At 41.3% G+C, this 15,106-nt stretch overlaps 1 protein-coding gene and 1 long non-coding RNA gene across 3 annotated transcripts in view; one reads left to right on the forward strand and one right to left on the reverse strand.

Annotated features, from left to right (window-relative positions):
• SYT9 (synaptotagmin 9) overlaps nucleotides 1-15,106 on the forward strand; it is a 192,243-nt gene that overhangs the window by 40,158 nt on the left and 136,979 nt on the right. The window lies entirely within an intron of this gene.
• Nucleotides 14,760-15,106, reverse strand: part of LOC119864997 — a 29,637-nt gene continuing 29,290 nt past the window's right edge. The window contains exon 3 of the long non-coding RNA XR_005375719.1: nucleotides 14,760-15,003. This is a non-coding gene — a long non-coding RNA (uncharacterized LOC119864997). The remainder of the gene's footprint in view (nucleotides 15,004-15,106) is intronic.

The raw sequence follows: 15,106 nt of genomic DNA on the forward strand, positions 1-15,106 counted from the left end.
AATATCTCCTGGGCACATAGTTGCCTCCTATGTGAGGCAACTTTAGCATTTTATACCTAGGCCTGCTGGACCATCATTCTTTACCTGCTATGGGATAGGAAGGACTCCTGTCTTCCCACTTCTTGTGTTTTCCTATGAGTCTCCCATAGGCAATATGGTAGATAATAATATCCCACTTAAAATGAGCCACTCTGTTTGGCTCTGCCATCTTTCAGCTGAACCTACTGCTTGTGTCCTGCCTCTAATGTGTACTTGCTGCTCCTGCTGTTTCTTCTTCCAATGTTGCTCCTGTGTTCCTCGCCTTGGCTGCCCGCTAATCTCAGCTCTGTCCTTAGGGCCCCCTGCATGATCTACTGCTAGTGTTCTAGCCACGATTTCTTTTGCACCTTTATGTGTGAGAACCCTGCCCTCTCTACTTGCTCTTTGGAGTTTTCATCACTCCTGTCTCTAGCACTCGCATTTTTGGTCTTTAGGAAAACACTTTTCCTGTCTCAAGCCTTGTTTGTATAGAGTGTGTCATGGCAGTGTTGCTTGGGCTGAGTGATACAGGATGCTGATGAATGACAGAAAAGTGTCTTCCTCAATTTCTTTCAGAAGTGTTCTATAGTTTTGAGGGTATAGATCCTTTACATCTTTGGTTAGGTTTATTCCTAGGTATCTTATTCTTTTGGGTGCAATTGTAAATGGGATTGACTCCTTAATTTCTCTTTCTTCATTCTCATTGTTAGTGTATAGAAATGCCACTGACTTCTGGGCATTGATTTTGTATCCTGCCACGCTACCGAATTGCTGTATGAGTTCTAGCAATCTTGGGGGGGAGACTTTTGGGTTTTCTATGTAGAGTATCATGTCATCGGCGAAGAGGGAGAGTTTGACTTCTTCTTTGCCAATTTGAATGCCTTTAATGCCAGATTTCAGGTTGTACTACCAAGCTGTGGTCATCAAGACAGTGTGGTACTGGCACAAAAACAGACACATAGATCAGTGGAACAGAATAGAGAATCCAGAAGTTGACCCTGAACTTTATGGTCAACTAATATTCGATAAAGGAGGAAAGACTATCCATTGGAAGAAAGACAGTCTCTTCAATAAATGGTGCTGGGAAAATTGGACATCCACATGCAGAAGAATGAAACTAGACCACTCTCTTTCACCATACACAAAGATAAACTCAAAATGGATGAAAGATCTAAATGTGAGGCAAGATTCCATCAAAATCCCAGAGAAGAACACAGGCAACACCCTTTTTGAACTCGGCCATAGTAACTTCTTGCAAGATACATCCACGAAGGCAAAAGAAACAAAAGGAAAAATGAACTATTGGGACTTCATCAAGATAAGAAGCTTTTGCACAGCAAAGGATACAGTCAACAAAACTAAAAGACAACCTACAGAATGGGAGAAGATATTTGCAAATGACGTATCAGATAAAGGGCTAGTTTCCAAGATCTATAAAGAACTTCTTAAACTCAACACCAAAGAAACAAACAATCCAATCATGAAATGGGCAAAAGACATGAACAGAAATCTCACAGAGGAAGACATAGACATGGCCAACATGCATATGAGAAAATGCTCTGCATCACTTGCCATCAGGGAAATACAAATGAAAACTACAATGAGATACCACCTCACCCCAGTGAGAATGGGGCAAATTAACAAGGCAGGAAACAACAAATGTTGGAGAGGATGCGAAGAAAAGGGAACCCTCATACACTGTTGGTGGGAATGTGAACTGGTGCAGCCACTCTGGAAAACTGTGTGGAGGTTCCTCAAACAGTTAAAAATAGACCTGCCCTACGACCCAGCAATTGCACTGCTGGGGATTTACCCCAAAGATACAAATGCAATGAAACGCCGGGACACCTGCACCCCGATGTTTCTAGCAGCAATGGCCACGATAGCCAAACTGTGGAAGAAGCCTCGGTGTCCAACGAAAGATGAATGGATAAAGAAGATGTGGTTTATGTATACAATGGAATATTACTCAGCTATTAGAAATGACAAATACCCACCATTTGCTTCAACGTGGATGGAACTGGAGGGTATTATGCTGAGTGAAGTAAGTCAGTCGGAGAAGGACAAACATTATATGTTCTCATTCATTTGGGGAATATAAATAATAGTGAAAGGGAATATAAGGGAAGGGAGAAGAAATGTGTGGGAAATATCAGAAAGGGAGACAGAACGTAAAGACTGCTAACTCTGGGAAACGAACTAGGGGTGGTAGAAGGGGAGGAGGGCGGGGGGTGGGAGTGAATGGGTGACGGACACTGGGGGTTATTCTGTATGTTAGTAAATTGAACACCAATAAAAAAAATTCATTAAAAAAAATAATAAAAATAAAATTTGAAAAAAAAAAAGAAAAGTGGGAGAAGGTCTATGCAGCTGCAGGACAGCACATTCCATCCAGGGTCGGGGAACTGGCAGAATGTTAGTAAAACAATTACTTGTGGCCCCCTTTCCCAGTTAAGTCTCTGAAGTATCATTTGGAATGGCCCCCCAGGCTCTCTTGTTTACTCGGCATTTTGTAGCTGCCTGCCTGTGCTCTCTGGCTGACATTGTCTTCAGTTCTCTCTGCACTTTTGAGAGGTGAAGAGCCTATGTAGGCTTCATTAAAATGAAGCACACTATTTGGCTTATCAGAGAGATGGAAAGTAGAACTGTGGTTACCTGGGGCTGGGGAGAGGGATGGAGAAGTGAATGGGAGGTTATTGTTTAATGGGTGCAGAATTTCAGTATGGGATAATAAAAAGTTCTGGAGATGGACGGTGGTGATGGCTGTACAAGTGTGAATGTGCTTAATGCCACTGAAGTGTGTGCATAAAAATGGTTAAAATGGTAAATTTTCTGTTTTGCAGAATTTTACCACAACAAAAAAAAAGTGGAAAATAAAACCCTACCCAATATAAAGAGAAGTGAAGACCACAGAAAAGTCTTAGGAAAAAACATCAGTGTGTGCTTATAGCTATAGTAGTAGCCACTTTGCCTGTTAGTCAAAATTTCTGTGACTCAAGGAGAGGCAGTCCTAAAGAGATAATTTTTGAGAAGCATTGGTATTCTTTGTATCTTCCAGTTAGAGTTAAAAGTAATTTGTATTGAAACCTAAAGTATTTTTTTTCTTTACAGCGAATGCTTTTTAGAACAAGTACTACATTTTGGGGTCATATACCAGTAATATTAATCATTCTGGTGTTGAATAGATGCCACTTTCTATACCTAACTACTAATGAAAATGAATGATTTAAGAGAAACCATCTTCATTTTGGCAGCATGAAATATTTACTGAAAGGAAATCGACTTAAAAACATAATTTGTAGAAAATTAAGAGTTAAATACAAGACACGAGAGCCCATGCTTTTAATCAGTTGCCAGTTATTTAAGCCTGAATGTCTTGCACAGGCAGATCCATGACCTGGTGGGTACATTAGGGTTTCACGTATAGAAGTCCAAACTAGTAAAAAGTTACACATTGGAAGAAGCCTGTTCCCATGGACCAGGGTTCAAGACAGACAGAGGGGAAAAAAATAGGGAAGAGCTGGAGCCAAGAGTTCACTCTCTGTTCTGACTTAAGCATCCTGTGGCTTGGAACCTTTCTTAGAAGAGATGCTTCTAGGGTTAGTGTTGCCCTAAAAGCAAGACTATCTGGAGACACTATCTGGCTGTAAGAATGTCTCCTGAAAATGTGATTTCTCTGGCACACTCTTTATAGGTCACTCTACCCCTAATTACATAATAATTTCATCAAGGCAGCTCAATACAATGCATTGTGAAGTTCATTTAAGAAATGATGCCTGGGCCAATAAAAAATAAGTTAAAAAAAAAAAAAAGAAAGAAATGATGCCTGGGGATCCCTGGGTGGCGCAGCGGTTTAGCGCCTGCCTTTGGCCCAGGGCGCGATCCTGGAGACCCGGGATCGAATCCCACGTCGGGCTCCCGGTGCATGGAGCCTGCTTCTCCCTCTGCCTGTGTCTCTGCCTCTCTCTCTCTCTCTGTGTGACTATCATAAATAAATAAAAATTAAAAAAAAAAAAAAAGAAATGATGCCTGTCTACAGAGCCCATGCTCTTTCCATTGCCCTGCACTGCCTCTATAGAGTCTTAAATGTTCAAAGAAGCATGGAATACTGTATCATTTTCAATCGTGATGAAAAGGTTATCTTAACGCTCACTCTATATATACTGAAGCACACGACTTCTTTGGCAGTTTCTTTTCCTGAAGCACATTTTTTTAGTGGATACAAAAATGGAAATGATACACAGCTTAGAATTTTATCATTCATCAAACATTGAGTGCCTCCTGTGTGCCAGACATCATGCTAAGTTGTAGAAGAGACTTTAGATATAAAATTTCTCTCACTCAAGAACGTGAGATCTGGAAGGGCCCTTCCATCTCATTGCATCTTATTTTATATATTAGGAAACTCAGGCTCAAATATGAGTTCAGGTTCCCTGAGGTTAAGCAGGTGACAAGAGGTAGGGCCTAGAATATAAAACAGCTCATTCTACAGCATATCATTCTGGGTCCCAGTGGAAACAGGCACTGCGGTCAAACTGGGTAATTTGAGGATTGCTTAATAAGTGAGTTTTACAAAGGCATGGTCAGGATGCAGGGAAGCCAGTACAGTACTCCAGGGCTTGAAATAGTAGAGAGCCATCGCCACCCATGAGCCTGAAAGAATCCAGAAAAGGGGCTATGGTTTCCAGTAGCGGGACACATATGGCCTGGTAACCTAGCTGGAAGAGAACTGAGGGAATAAATACTGTAACTTTATTCTCTACTCACCCTCTGATTTCCTATTAGGGCCTCTTCTTGGCCTAACTCAACAGAAGCCAAGGCAAGGAACCTCATGGATACAGTCCATTTGAGTCAACCTCCATGTCCCAAAATGAGACAGAGGGGGAAAGAGATGGATTTGGGGTAAATGGACGATGCTGTGGGGCTTCTGGGTGGCTCAGTGATTGAGCATCTGCCTTCGGCTTGGGTAGTGATCCTGGGGTCCTGAGATGGAGTCCCACAATCAAGCTTCCTGTAGGAAGCCTGCTTCTCCCTCTGGCTATGACTCTGCCTCTCTTTCTGTGTCTCTCATGAATAAATAAATAAAATCTTAAAAAAAAAAAAAAAAGGAAGATGCTTTCTACTTGAGCAACCAACCCACTTCACCTCTGAAAGGAGAAGAGGAGGGTAATGATAAGGAGCATTTAGGGAAAAATCACTCCTCATGGGAACCAGGAATGGGAAGAAGCATTGTCACCCTAACATTCCATATTGCTTTATGAGATTTTTCTAAATGCTTGTTCACAAAGGTGGTGGTCAGCAACCTCTTGATCTTGTTCCACAGGGTAGAGGAGAGATTTCAATGGTAATTGGATCAAAGCAAGACCAGATCTGGTCTAGGAAGTGACTGGGACTGATGAAATTTGGAAAGGGGTCCTGTGGAGGGTACAAATTATTGGGTCAATGCAGCAGTGCCAAGCTTAAGGAGAATCTCAACACTATGAAAGCATATGGAAGGCTTTTATATGGATGCAAGTGCAGCTAACTTTCAAAAGAGCCAGGCATGGAGGACTTTCCTCATCCCTTTTAGAAGTAAACAACGGCCCTGGAGCGGTTGCAGGCAGTCCCTAGTCTCATACAAAAAAAAAGAAGTGGACATCAGGTCTCCGATTGCTGCCCATATCCTTCTGCACTGCTGGGTGGGCTAGGACCCCCAGTTTCCGCAGACACACACCAAGGAAGGTTGCCGACCTCTTTGGGTTGTGTCTAGCCCCCACATGTTCTTGGGTTCCACTTCACGGTGTTCTTTTCAGGCAAAAAGTCCCCATTGTCTGACCCCATACATGTCAGATTTTCTATTATTTCACAGGAACCTGAGTACATCTGAGTGTTTCCATTTACTCTGCACAGGCCAGAATCCCATGATATGGAAAACATTGTATTTGCAGGCACTTCCAGTGAAGCTACAGTGGGTGGTAAAAGATTTTCTTAAGTAGATTTTGTTTCCAGTTAAATAATTTCTGCAGAGAATAACAAGAGACTGGGAGCCCAGTGGCAAACCTGATAATTCTGAACCCTCCTGTTGTGCAGACAGGAGGGGCTCAGGTGCCACAGGACTAGAAGGGCAGGGGAACCAGAGTTAAAAGCCAGCTGTTGGTGTTTGTGGTTGCAGCCCCAGTGTTGTGGGAGCAAGCCCCTGCCCCGTGTGGCCGAGGCAGAGGGGCTGATGCCATTGTGAAGAGGAGTGGGTCACGCTGATGAGGCTGCACTTTGCAAATAGAAGGTGCGACAGAAGGTGTTCTCGCAAGGCTAATTTTAGGCCAGCTGTTTAGTTAACATACAGGATCACTTGGGCAGCCTTTTGAGGAAGGGATCTGAGGGATCTGAGGGCCTGAGACACGGTCCTGCTAAATGTGCTCCACCTTTTATGTCAATCACAGGAAAATGCAGTCATTGCCAATTTCCATGTTCTAATTCATTTTTACTAGTCCACGGGCTTCTTAGGGTTAAGGCAGAGAAGAGCTCTGTCTGGCTCAGGACCTTCATCACGGTATGGACCCTGCAGACTTGAGTTAACGCTCCTTAATCCTTGAAGTTTTTACCATGAGCTAGTGCTAAGAGGACTTGCTGCAAGCATGAAAAAGTAGGAATGGTCCTAAACTGTAGCCTCCAGTTGGATAGCACCCATTGGCTTGTGGTCACTAACGGGAATGAATGATGGTAATGACTTTAGCTCTGGATACAGATATTGCTGTGAACCCAAGGTCATTTGGCATCTTCACACGAACCACAGAATTGCAAGAGCCATGCCCCAGACCTTTATGACAGATGAGGAAGACCATAGAGAGGCAGTGACCTACACAAGGTTATGAATTACAAATGGTGGCATAGCTGGTCCTAGAGCTCGTGGAACATGCCAGTTCTTTCCTGGAGCCTCCATATACAGCTGGCCTTTCTTCTGGTAAAGTCTTTTGCTCACATGGCCAAGTGATCTGAGTTTGGTCTTTGTATAAGAGAAGTAGTTATAAGTAGGACTTGGCTCCCTCCTCTTTTATGGTAAGCCTTGTCTAAAAGCCAGGTTGGGTTATGTATCCCCCACTTCGGGCCTTCAGTAGCTAGCACTCGGTGGTGGCCTTCAGTAGCTAGCACTCGGTGGTGATTCGCTGATTCCTGAATAACATTGTTGAAATTCTCTTGACTAGTGGTTCCCTGAGGGCAAGCAAATACCAGGTGCTTAAGAGGCCCTCCTTTTTTTTCTTTTTGTCCTCAGTAATTAAGCTCCATAAGCACCTATTAGGCACCTGATGTTTGCTTGTCCTAGCCCATTTCATCAAGCTACAGGAGGTCTCACTATTTATTAACCACGCTGACCATTTTTTGACATAAGACTAAGTCTGGATAAGCAGTGGCTGAATCCTGAAAACACAAAACCCAATAATTTATTGAGTGCTAAGACCTTTCTAAACACTCACTATAACCCCAAGAAGTAAATACTATTATTATCCCAGCATTGTTACAAAGAGAAATAAGATAAGGAGAAATCTAAGTGTGGTTACACCACTGGTGTGGGGCTGCAGACCTTGACTATGTGATTCTAGAACGTGTGCCCCTAACCACTGTGCTCTTGTGCTTGCAGTATAATTAAAGAGAAAGTTCTGCAAGATTGCATTTCCCAGACAACTTAAGTGCAATAATTTAAACACCAAAACATCTAATTTTAGTCTAAAATCTATTATATACTTTTTTTTTTCTAAAGATTTATTTATTTATTTGTTCATGACAGGCATAGAGAGAGAGAGAGGCAGAGACAGGCAGAGGGAGAAGCAGGCTCCATGCCGGAGCCTGACGAGGACTCCCTGGGCCAAAGGCCAGGGCTAAACCGCTGAGCCACCCAGGGATCTCCTATTATATACTTTTATCTAAGATGCCTGAGGGTCACCATCCAGAAGATGCCCTCTGGGCTACTGAGGTGTGTATGAGGCTGAGTTCCCCTTTTCTGGATAACTCCAGAATGCTGTGATTATTAAACACAGCAATTTTACTATATTATTCTCTTTTTAAATTGTAGAAGAATACATATTCATTGTATTAAGGCTAAAAGGACAGTAAATAAAGTATTCAAATGAAGGCCTCATGGTCACATGGAAGGGATTGTTGATGAGGGAATTCTGACATGGGCTGTTGTGGGTGATCACTCAAGTTTCTTGTAGTACAGGGTTTTTCATGTTGGTTCCCTGACAGCTTATCCTCAAAGCTGTCTGGTCTTGCCTGTTCCCTCCATCTAATTACATTACTGCTTTACCTACAAGGCACCAGTTAATAGCCTCAAGTTCTCTGTGGCCTGACTGTCTAACTAGATTTTCCAGTGTTATCTTTATTAGGCCCTCAAGACACAATTGTTTTAGGATTAGGAAGGCGTCTTGTGTTCTGAACCACTATGTGTCTGTGTGCGCGCATGGATATGTGTATGCCATATGTATAGATATACATCAGGTGTACTCAGTGTTATCTGTATACTGCCTACATTAGCTTAATCTAAGATTTGAAATGCTTATTAAAAATGGAAATTAAAGGTCTTCACCCCAAGGCCTATTAAATAAGAAAGTCTAAGATTGGAGTCAGGGATCAACATTTTTCCTGACCAAAACATGTTTTGTTTTTTATTTTTCATTAAGAAATTGTCAGAAGTAAAGAGAATAATAAACTCCACATACTCATTACTCAGTTTCAATAACTATTAACCCGTGGTCAATCTTGTTTCATTTATTGATTTGAAACAAATTCCAGATATCATTTGAATGTTTTCATTTGTATCTACACAACATAACCTCAATATAATTATATCTAGAAAGTAGTTAACAGTAATCTCTAACATCATTACGTTTCTAGTTCCAATTTTCCTTGTCTAAAATGTTTCTTAATTGTTTAGTGTTTTGGATGCTGAATCACATAATTATTTATATGTCATTCTTTTCTCTGACAAGTGGGATGTTGGGAGCCAATTCTCTAGCCACTTCTGGCAACTTTACAAAACTTCATACATGTTTTTTGGCTATGTACTTTACCCCTGACTTCATCTTCATTTTGCTTTTATTTTTCTTCGGTCCTGATTTCCTCACAAAGTTTATTTTATTTTATTGTGCTGTATATTAATTTTTTAAAGATTTATTTATTTATTTTAGGGAAAGAGTGTGTGTGCAAACATGTGAGCAGGGGAGGAGCAAAGGCAGGGAGAGGGAGGGAAAATCTTTGGGAGACTCCTTGGCAGAGCATGGAGCCCATGGGGGGGCTGGATCTCACAACCCTGAAATCATGACCTGATCCTCAATGGACTGAGCTATCCAGGCCCCCCAGTGGTGTGTGTGTGTGTGTGTGTGTGTGTGTGTGTATGTGTGTTATATATATCTTTTAAGCTGCCTCTAATCCTTTGATTGAAAGGTAAGTCGTATGTAGATGAATGGATCAGTGACATTGAGCCACTTGCCTGCCTTCATTTTGCAGTCTTTTAAGCCAGTTCCTATCATCTTAGCTTCTGACTTTAAGTTCCCTCTTCTTTATGTCCCACTCCATCTCAGGCCCAGTGCTTAGCACCATTTTTCTGGTTCTGATCTTTTATGCTTTCCCTCCTCAATTGTGATTCCCAGCTTCTTTTGCCTACCCTGGAAATACCACATTTCCTTCATCCCGAGTGTCGATTGGCTTCTCTGGGTCTTTATTGTCTGTTTCCTTTGGCCAGGAGAGGACTAGACACAGACCCTAAATCTTTAGGTTCCAGTGTAATCCTTTTGAAAACTCCAGTCCTCTGGGACAATGCAAAGTTGGGAGGAGATAAGAATAAAAAATATTTCTTGATCAGCCCCCATCACTAGTTGGGCCTGGGTGATCCCATGGACAATATCTCCCGAATATACATCTCTAAATTTTCTGCAAAGTGTCCAACTGAGTTGTCAGTAGTCTACTTAGCATCTCCTCTTAGAATTTCCATAGGTATCAGATTCTCCACTTTGTTGCCTATGGTTCCTGAATATGCAGTTTGTGGTTTTCTAGCCAGAAGCTAAGCTTCTTGAGGACAAGAGGATGTGTCTTCTCTTCATTCCTTTCTGAAATTTATGCATAGTACTTGCTTACTTCATTTAGGTTCAACAACAGGCAAAGTAGTTCTCAGAGTATATCCCAGACCAGTAGCAGCAGCAGTGGCCACACCTAGGAACTTGTTAGGCAGACCTACCGAATCAGAAGCTCTCTGCCCTCTATGAAATTTTTAATTTGTTTCAGCAGTCATGTTATTTTACTTCTAGAGAATTAGAACATTGTCTAATTCTTCATTCATTTACTAGTGATCTACTCTAGTTTTGTGGATTAAAAACCTTCTGGAAACATCCTGTGAATGAAAAATTCTTATTTCCTCACTGATTTTATCTGTTTTCTGTAGGAACCTCTTTTTGGCTTCTATACATTGAACTGGATGCTGTAAGATTTCCTTACATGGCTGGTGATTCTTTGTAGCTTAGTCATATTTAATAATGAGGTAGTAGAAAAGCTATGAGGCTGTGTATCTGTGGGTGATATTTTATTTTATTTATTTATTTTTGTGTGTGTGGGTGATATTTTAACAGGCAAAATTTACTTTAATGGGATTTAGGGGGTTAGATTTTTTGCAAGAATGTGGCGGATTTTGCCCTTGGGCACTAATTCTCATACTAGTTGCCTTGGTTTCTTCCTATATAGATCGGACAATATTTTGGTGAAGATTTTCAATCTGTGCCCATATTTTTAGCTTTGTATCTCAGTCTTAGCTGCCTCCATATTGGAAATGTCTGTGTCCTGAAGTTGAGGTCAGTAGGTGAGGTTGCCTACCCTTTTGCTGTATTACTTTCTGCATCCTCTCCTGCTTCTCTATCCACATACAGTCTTCCAGGAAAGTTTTTCAGTTTGTCAGTTGTCTTGTGCTGTACTCCCTGTTATTATCATTTATATTTTTTATTTACTTCCTATCACTTAATGGGGGTCTCCAGAAGAAGAGGATATTAACATGTATACAGATGTGTCACTATGAATCAAAGTCCCCCTTAAATATTTCGTATACATATTTGCACTCATGCTTCCTTATCAACATCAAGTCGAGGTATCGATAATTTCTACATGCTAACAATATAGGACATTTAATTTGTTTTTACATCTTTCCTTCTTCTGCCTCCCATATTTTGTTGGAATTGTCAGAATTTAAGTGTGCGTATAGCATCATTCTTTTGCTCTTTTATGTGTTTTTTTTCCTGAGCAGTTACATTGAACTTCATAACCTCATAACAGCAATAACTTAGATTTAGTGCACTTTGTGCTATTTTCTTTGCTTATCACTAATTCTTGTGATACACAGTATGTAAGTCTATATCTTATATAGTATATCTTTCCTTTTCTTGGGTTCTCTATTCTGACAAAAATTTTTATTTGTTTGTTTGGAGAATTTCTTAGGTTTGATGCAGGAGAAGGTACATGAATGGTATATTTTCTGAGTCACTGACTGCTAAAAAATGCCTTTTTCCCCCTCTTGTGATAATGTGGCTAGCTATAGAATTCTAGGGGTACAATCTTCTTTTCTTAAAAGATCAGGTGGGATCTCAAGGCTGTCTGATTCTGATCACTACTGCATCCGTATTTCTTAGTTTTATTCACTATTTTATAAATCTTACTGAGTATAGAAATTAATTTGCCTCTTATGTTAATTTGTTTAATGTCAAGGGCCAGTTTATTCTAATGGCTCAGCTTGGTTAACTTCTTTTGAGCTGCTCATTTGTCCCATAGCTTTTCTTTGGTTGTCAGTTTATATATTCTCTTCCTGGACCTTCACAGTTTAGGGGAACAACTACTATTCATCTGTCCATGTACAGTGTATGGACTAGGGACTTTGAAGCCTTTCTTTCATTGGACAATAATATTTGCCATTCCAGAACAAGTCTTTAGGCTTGCATGGATCTCTTAGAATTATAGATGTATAGGGATATCTGTTGAATGTAGGGATGTCATGGTGTCTTGTATCTGGTGTTGAGGGGTATTGCTACAGTACATCATGTCCAATGGCTACATCTAATAGCAGGAAGAAGAGAGTTCTGATGGTCAGACCTGATTGCAGGATCTTCTGTGCCACATCTTCCTTGGAAGAATGTACTCAATGTCAGGTCTGGGTATAGTTTTCATGCACAGTCACCTCCAAGCAGCAGCACCTCCAGGGATCTGGAGCAGAACTGGGTTGCCATTTGCCTCCCTTCATCCCTGAATCACCATCTGGTTATTCTCTTGGCTCTTGGACAAAAGAACTAATTATACTTTCCCATTTTTTAAGAAAATTTATCTTTAGAATAATCATTTTTTGATGTTACTATTTTTTTCCATTTTTGTTATGAAATATGCCATAAATGCCAAAGAATATATATATTGATAACATATGGTTTCAGGATCAATCAGAAAACAAATGGCCATGTACCTACCACCTAACTTAAGAAATAACTTCTCTTCTAAGCAAAGCTATTGTGTGATTCTGAGCTGATTCTCTTCCCTATCCTAAGGTTGTGAGTCTGAGGTGGCTAGTATCTATGGCCGTAGTGACTCCACAGCAGTTTTTTCTAACACTTTGTTCTGAAAAAAGAAAATTGTCCAGAGGGTACCCTGAGTTGTTTGCAAAACAGAAGCCCAGATGATTGTACTCAGTGGTTGGTGTGTCTGTGTAGGTCATCATTGGTTTCTTCTGGAAGATATTCCCTGGCCCATTGCTAACACACATGGCACTTTAGAGTGAGTAAGAAAAAAATCATTTTTGTCACTTGCAGAAATTCTCTGTAATACCTGTATGCTCCCAAATCCATAATGATTATGAGGGTGAGTAGCACCTCCAAGGGTGTGTAGGCCACAACCATAATTCATGGTAAATGTAGCAGATGGCTACAGCGCTCCTCGGGTGGTGTCATCAGACATTTACTGAATGCCTACTGTGTGCCAGGCATTCTTTTAGTTGTTTGGCATTCAGTGCTGAGATAGACAAGATTCTTGCTCTCATGGATCCCCCATGACTGGACTTGTGAGCAGCAAGCTGAGGGATTTTTTTTGGTGCATGAGCTGAAGTCAGCTAACAAGCTGGGGACATTCTTGAGCTGGGTGAGAGCCCTGTGGTTACTAGCAAAAGTGGCCCCAGGCTTTAATTTCTTTTATTTAGTATGTTGTCTATGCCATGTTAACCCTGTGATGTTATATTGTACCAAGGTGATGAGTCCAGAGTGACCATATGCTCTAGTTTACCCTGGGTACTGGTTGAAGTCTCTTGTCCCAAATGATTATTAATATCACGCCTTCTCTCTGTATATATATTTTTAAAATTTATCTATTTGTTTGAGAGAGAGCATGCATGTGAGCAGAAGTTGTGGGGGGGAGGGCAGAGAGAGAGGGGGAATCTCAAGCAGACACCCCACTGAGTTGGGCATCCAATGCAGGGCTCAGTCCCACAACCCTGAGATCATAACCTGAGCCAAAATCAAGATTTGGACAGTTAACTGACTGAGCCACCCAGGCACCCCCACCCTCTTCTCTCTCTTAAGGTGTCCCAACTTTAGACAATAAATTATATGGTCATGTGTTAGTCAACGTTTTTTGCCATGGTAACAAACATCTTCAAAATGTTAGTGACTTAAAACATCAACTCTCTAGGATTTGCTCATGGATATGTGGATCAGCTACAGCTCTGCCCCACAGCTGGTTCCGTCCTAAGTTGGAAGAGTGAGCTTTATTTAAGATTTCTTCTCATGGGAGAAGGTGGAGCCAAGAGTACTCTGGTCAGAGGTGGCATGGGCCATATCTACTCTTATCAACTAGAGCAAGTCACATGGACAAAACCATTATCTAGAGGTTGGGATTTATTCTCCTTCCTCGGCATAGGGGGGCACTGTGATGGAGAGGGGGGAGAGCAAATACTGGGTGAATAACAATATAATTAGTACATTGTACTGGTGAGCACTACTGCTTTCCAGTGTGCCCCAACTCCAGTCTGAGCTGGTGTCTTGTAGCAGTGTCTTGTGTCAGGACAGTGCCAAAGTGATTAACAGGCAAGGAGTTTTGTCTCAGTTTGAATAACTATGTGTTAAGGGATTTCACTGTGTTGTGGAGCCTGTTTTGTTTTTAGATTTTTTTGGACAAGGTAGGAGTTGATGTTTGCTGTGGCAGTCTGATTAACTGGGACAGGGTCTCCTCCTTTCTGTGTCCCCAGCAGTACTACCTATGCTAGAAGTTTGTGTTGACAAATTTTCCATGCTCCTGTGTGAGCCATCAGAATGCAATGGAGCCTGTGGCTGGACCATGCTCTCTCCCTGCCTTATGTTGGGGCTCCATAAGGTGTGATTTCTGGTGCCCCTTACTTTGCCCCCACTGACTCTCCTTCCTGTTGCCATCCCTGCCCTTGCTGCTCTGCACCTGGGAGTTTTAGTTTTTATTGTTCCTTAGTGTCACTTCATTTGCTTGTGTTAAATGTTCAGTACTAATTGGCTTTAACTTTAAAACAATTCTAGAAATTCCTCAATGTTACTGGTTCACTGATGGATTGATGGAACCCATCCTTGTTTTCAGTTGCTGTAGAGTTTGCTAATCCCCTTCAGTGGGACTAGAGGAGAGAAAGGTAGCAGAGTTGAGCTCACTAACCCATGTGAAACTCTTAGTATTGTCGAGCAGAGATAGAATACAATTTCACCAAAAGGACAAAGATTGATGGGGAGGCATAGAGGAGATACATTAGATCCATCACCAGCCCTAGCAGCTGGCGCTCTCTCAAGAGCAATTTTTCAATTTTTCATGAAGAAACTGTTTTATCATTTCATAAGAATGATCAAGTATCTTCAGAGACATGCTGAAAAGCACACGGATGGTGGGTGGTCAGCTTGGCTCAGTAGGTAAGTGACTTGTGGTTGGGCCTCACACGCATATCTCAGCAGAAAGACCAGTTGTTTCATGTCGTGGATTGTTGGCATGCTGTGGATAATTGATATTGTGAAAATTAACTTATTCCTAATTATCTCCTTCATAAGAATATGAGTCTATGAAGAAAGTATGGAATGTGTCTGTCATGTTTTCC

The sequence above is a fragment of the Canis lupus genome, chromosome 21 (assembly GCF_011100685.1).
Source record: "Canis lupus familiaris isolate Mischka breed German Shepherd chromosome 21, alternate assembly UU_Cfam_GSD_1.0, whole genome shotgun sequence".
NCBI classification, from domain to species: Eukaryota; Metazoa; Chordata; class Mammalia; order Carnivora; family Canidae; genus Canis; species Canis lupus.